Source organism: Hakea prostrata, chromosome 3 (assembly GCF_041222555.1).
Source record: "Hakea prostrata isolate BN-2017 chromosome 3, UWA_Hpros_2, whole genome shotgun sequence".
In the NCBI taxonomy this organism is placed as follows: Eukaryota; Viridiplantae; Streptophyta; class Magnoliopsida; order Proteales; family Proteaceae; genus Hakea; species Hakea prostrata.
Window position 1 is genome coordinate 65,178,829 of NC_142602.1, and position 6,506 is coordinate 65,185,334.

Genomic DNA, 6,506 nt, shown 5'->3' on the forward strand with positions numbered 1-6,506 from the left:
TAAGCTCTAAAAACACGTTCTCCCTTGATGGAGTATGCTCTCATTTTATAGAGTTTACATGGGATATAAATTTTGACAGAATTTGAATCAAACTCGGAGTTTCGATCTGACTTAACCAATTAGGGTTTTTGCATACTAATCGGACTGGCTTAGAGATATCAAATGCACAATTCCACCGTTGTATTTGAGGATCAAGAAGTTTTGAAGCTCTCCTCCAAAAATTAACTCGATCGAACACCAGATGACTGTTTGATGAAGGGCTTGATCAAAATTGAACAGAGACATTTAAAAACGGAATTTTTCCTTCTTCCTTCTCTGAATATAATTCTTTTTCCTCTTTTTCTTTCTTTAATCAAATCCCAAATAGGAAATAAGACATTGAAGTATGCAAGGACTCTTTTCTCCATTTGGACTCTCTCAATATAATCTCGGTCGTAGATCAAATTTGCCTCTTTATCTCTGAAATATTTTGGAGTTAGCCCATAATCACATCTCTAGCCCATCATGCTCTAGATCAGACCCATTTTCGCATTTGAGAATTTGAACGGACCTCTTAACGTGTAAAATTGCATGATTCATACCCAAAACTCCAAATATTTGCTTAAATCTTGAAAAGTTCTAAAATCTGCAAAAACAATATATACCAAGATAGCTCCACTCTAAGTGTGTAAAATGCATGCTTTATGCCCTAAGATTTCACACATAAATATACTCATCAGATTTCCCTACACTTAGACTAAGTTTGTCCTCAAGCAAGAATAAAAGGGGAAAAAAAATATATACAAATGCAGGTAAGAAACTAATGCAACTGGAAGGTGATGGAACTGGAACCAACTGAGGCGGTTGCCGAAGATGGTGTTGGAGTTGAAGTTGGTGCAAGAGAGGGTCTTGGTGTAGCCATGGAAGGTGATGGTGCAGGTGCCGGTGGCCCAGATGAAACCGTCAGTACCGGAGCCGGCGAAGCAGAAGCTGGAACTGGAGTTGTTAGAGCAGCCACAGGAGCGATTCTGAGAGCAGATCCCGGTGCCTGAGCAATTGAAGACTCAACAACGAACCCAATACCAACACGATAGCCACGAAACTAAAAAAACCCATCTTCATAAACTTGAAATTGCTCTCTGTAAGTAGTGGAATAGAGTATGAATTGGAAGATTGAAGAGAGGCAACGTTGGGTTTTTTTTATTTGCTTTGAATCAGAGAAGAAAAGTTACAATTGCAGGGGCGGCTATGGAATTCAAGAGATTACCATTTGCATCTGAAGAATAGCAGACACAGGGTAAGGAACAAAAAACCAAAATTTTCAAGTACATGCGTGAATCAAAAGATACATAAAGTGGCTATGATAATGTCAACAAAAAATCCCCAAAAGTCATCGAAACGGTAAGCTCCATTGATCCTTACGAGTTTCTCAAACTCATCCGAAACCCTAACGGCACCATCACTCGAATCCCTCAAGTCCCCAACATTCCGGCAACCGGCGACACCCCTGATGTCGATTCCGACGTGTCTCTTAAAGTAGAGAGGAAGGAAGAAGAAAGAAGGAAGAAGGAGCGGAGATCCATGGCGTCTGCGGCAGGTTCAAGTGCGGCTGCTCCTTTCTGGAGGGCAGCAGGGATGACTTACATCAGCTACTCCAACATCTGTGCTTCCCTTGTTCGGAGTTGTCTCAAAGAGCCTCACAAGACGGAAGCTCTGAACCGTGAGAAAGTTCATTTCGCCGTGTCCAAGTGGATCGATGGCAAGCCTGAGAAACCCAGTATGGAGAGCCGAATGAAGGTGATATCGTGGACAATCTAGGGTGAAGAGGGTGTTGCTGCCGGAGCCGAAGGTGGAGAGCCGACTGATGGTGGCGGCGTTGCTGCCGGGCGAACTTGGTAATGAGGTCCTCCAACCCATGCTGACGAGATTGCGAGCAGGGTGCGAAAATCGCTGATGCTACCCTGTTTCTTTCTCTTTCTTTTCTTCTTCCTCTTCTCCTTCAACGTCATTTGAGCACTGCCGCTGCTAATTTGTTTCTTTCTCTTTCTTTCTTCTTCTTCTTCTCCTTCAACGTGTTTGATTCGCTGGAAAATGGTTTCGATTTTCTGGCGATATTTAACTAGTTTCGTTCCTTGGTCAAGGGTACAATAGTCTTTGCAAAAATATGACTAATCAAGTAATAACCATTCTAACAGAATAGGACCTATGTGTTTTTTAAACATAAAGTGGGGTGTCAGTGTTTTTAGACTTTCATTTTGGGGTGCCCATGCAATTTGCTCTTTAAAAAAAAATTTTCTTCAACCTCATTAAGTTAAGTTGGATTGATATATAACTACATCCTTATTGAGCTACATTTGCATTGATATTGGTATTAACTTTGTTTATGTTGAGTTGTAAGAAAAAATAATTGACATTATAAAATATAAATAAAATAAAATATTAATTATTTTAATGATTATCTAATAATGTATAATTGAGATATTTATATCTATTAATGACTACAATAGGCAGTTAGGTTTAATACAGTTGATCAAGATGATCTTAAGTTATTCTACAAATAGATTATAGCTCTGATACCAATTAACACCTAAACCCAAAATCGTTGCTTTGACGCCAATTGATGTCGGAGACTGTCGTAACTAAAAATACAAATAGGAGAACATATTGAAATACAAATAAAAATTAGAACTACAATTAGAAAAGAATTTTAAAAAATACTATTGCAAAAAAGAAAGAGAAAAAAAAAAAAACTATTATAAAGCTTACAAGAAATACTGGATTGTACAATTTCGATGCTTTCTAAATATAAAATATAAAATATTATAATAATAATTTAACAAGAATAATAAATATTAATGATGATGTTGAAAAAAATGATTACATAATTTAAATATACTAATGATACTATTTGCTATATCTAAAAATTTTAAATTAATATCAAAATAGACTGATTACTTAATACATTATCGATTTAAGCAACTCTCTTTTTAGTGATCTCTTTCATTTAACTTGACGTTGACAAAAACTATACGTAGGTGGATTGTTATCATTAAAAATTATTTCATTCAATTTTATTTGGTTAAGTTGTATTAATATATTATAATATATTTGAGTTGTATTTACATTAACATTGTTTTTTTAATGTTTAGTTACAAGAAAAAATAATTAGGTATTTAAAATAAAATAAAATTGAATATTCAATGTTTTGATGATTATCTAACCATACATAATAGAGATGTGCTTATATTTTTTAATTGATGCATAATATAGTTACCGTGTTAGTATGGTAGGGAAACAATTATGATGATCTTTTGAACTATATTACAAATAGACTTTAGCTCTGATACTAACTAATGCTTAAACCATAAATCCTAAATCTATTTACAAAAAAAAAAAAATCTTAAATTTAATACTAATTAATGCTGAAAGTAGTCAGGACTAATAATACAAATGGGAGAACACTTCACTAAGTAAACAAATACTAAGACTACAATAAAAAAAAATTCAAAATAAAAAATTTTACTACACTATTAGAAAATAGAGAAATAAGCAGGGAGTATTATGAAATAAAACTATAACAAATCATAAAGACAATGGAGGTAGTACCTCTATGCTTTAAAAAAATATAAAATACTATAATAATAAGTATCAAAGATGATATTAAAATAAATTATTATATAATCAAAATAAATTATTAATAACGTTTAGTATATCTAAAATCTTAAACTAACATAAAAATAGACTAATTACTTAATACAACATCCATTTGTGTATATATCTATAATTGACCTAAAATTGACAAAAACAAAACTCAAATAATATAAAAGATTTACTTAGATTTTCTTAAACCTCATTTAGTCAATTTGTATTAGTTTATTATTACCTCCTTGTTAAGCTGTATTGACATTAGCATTGTCTCTTTATTGTGAAACTGAAGGGGGGAAAAAAAAAACTTGATATTTAGAATAGAATATTAAATGTTTTGATGATTGTCTAATTTTGTATAATAGAGATAGTTGTATCTGTTGGCGATTATAACATTTAGCTAGGCAATTAAGTATAGTATAGACGATCATGATAATCTTTTAAGCTATACTACAAACAAATTTTAACTCTGATACCACTAACGTCTAAATCCTAAACTTTAGTTCTAATACAACTGATGCCAGAGATAGTCATGACGGGTTTCAATCCTCTGTGGAAATCAAAGAAGTGGTTTTACTTTTATTCTCAGCATCTCCTCTTCTTGAACAATCATTATGCAACAGTCAATGGCCGGCCATTAATGAATATTTGGCAACCCACAAAAGACCAATGAAAATGTAACAAGTGGGAAAAACATAATTAATAACTGAAGAAGACCATAGAATAAATAAAAGTACTCCAAAAGTAACGAAGACAGCATCGTTTATTAACTAGAACTAAAAACTCTTATCAAAATCAACTAACACGAAGTGAAAGTTTCAGCACTAACGACTCAAAAAGTTCATAAAATTACTCAGTATATATAGGAGAACGATTGAGATTACATATGCTTTTCTTCTGTCCATGAGACTCCCTTCTTCTTTTCTGATCGATCAGTCGAATCCTAGATGACATTCTCCCACCAGACGTATAGGCCATAGCCTGGGTTGAACCCATCAAAGTAACTACTGTTCACCCACTCCAATGTGAAAGAAGAGGTATGATAACCAGGAATCGAGATCCAACCAGCTTCAATCTCACATATATCTTCTTCCGATTCTTGGTATTGCTTCATCACGTCTCTCAGAGTCTTCTCTGGAATTATCTCTGCAATTCTATACCTCTTTACCTGGAGAGTAATACAGAAGCTCCATCGATGAGAGCATAAAGAAGCTTTTGCATTAGAAAGAGGAGCCATCGTGATTTTTTATTGTAATTACTTGATGATTTGAGAGCGTCATGGGTCTTGTAGATATTTGAATTTTGAATCCCGCCCAGGAATTCAAAAATTGAATGAAAATTAAAAATTTGAAATGATGGTTGGTTCGTCTGGTCCAGTGAGATGGTTTGGTTTGTAAAAACAAACCGATTGGACTACTCACTCTAACTCTCCAAATTGCGTCAACGGCTAGGATTGATTTGAAGAAATCCAACTGCTCGCTTTAATGCGCATGATTGAAGCACTGTGTAGTATCTTATCACGATGAGTATAGTTGTCCTCTTCATAATAACATTGTTTGTGTGTGAGTTATTCTTGCTCTTAGGGCAATCTGATGAGCACATTTATGTGTGAAATCTTAGGGCATAAAACATGCATTTTAACATACTAACTGGTTTTACTTTCTTTTCCTTTTTATTTTTATTGTTCGCATTTTTTTCCTGTCTGTCTTTTATTTATGCATTGATTGTGTTTAATTTATTTTTCGTTTCAATTCGATTGCATTAGACGTATAGATTAGGATCGTTTAGTTTAGTTAATTAGTTAACAAAAATTGAATCATTCCACTCTCGCATTACTATTAAAAAGTTAAATTCTAAGTGGTATATTTCCTTGAGATCGACCCGTTAGCTACACGATACCGTGCGCTTGCGGTTACTTTTAAAATTCACAAACACTTGCAGTGGCAAGAACTTAGACGGGTTTGCTACAAATTTGTTGTGCGTTGATTCCTTTCTCTCAAACCTAATGAATTTTTGTACTTATTTCTTTGAAATAGACATAATAGAAAATGAGAATTGATACAAAAAAGAACCCAAATGAATGATGTATTTGTTATAAATAATATTTATTATGGATGTCCATTACCCCAAAGAGATTGTACTTCCAATTGAAGATCTCAATTACCTCAGGATGCAATATTGGTGAAGATCACAACCATCTCATTACACAATATTGGCAGTCAATATTTCCATTCTATGCACCTTCTATCTTGGGCGGCAATCTATCTTTCCATATCAAGAATATCTTATTGTGTGTCAGAATCATATATTGTATTTCCATATCAGAGTAGATGCTCCTTCTACTATAAATATGTAATGCACTCAACTGAATGAATAAGTTCTGATTGAACTCATCTTGTCTTTCTTCTTTGTATCTAATATATTTTCTCTTTATTTTATAACACGTTATCAGCACGATTCCGCTCGAAGAACGAATCCGCTCGAAGTATTGCGTTTTGAGAAGAAAGACAGCAGACTATGTATCATTATGTTTTCTATTCCAAAGTGAAAAGAATGATCGACCTCCTCGCACGTTTTTGTAAACAATGGAGTTTACCTTGTCCATCTTGAAATGTAAGTGCGTCATGATAAAAAGGTATGTGTTTTATTGAATCTAAGAATCAATCAAATAATAAGATATTATGTTGCTTTAACGATTGTGGTTTTATTTAGGGATAATTACTGTTGCCCCCCTGTACTTTGATTTTATTACTAATAAAACCCTGTTCTTTACAAAATTACTGTTGCCCCCCTTCCTTATAACGGTGTTAAGTAGCCGTTAAGTTTGAATATGTAATGTCCACTTTGTCCTTCATTAAAATTAAGAAATCAAAAGACAATAC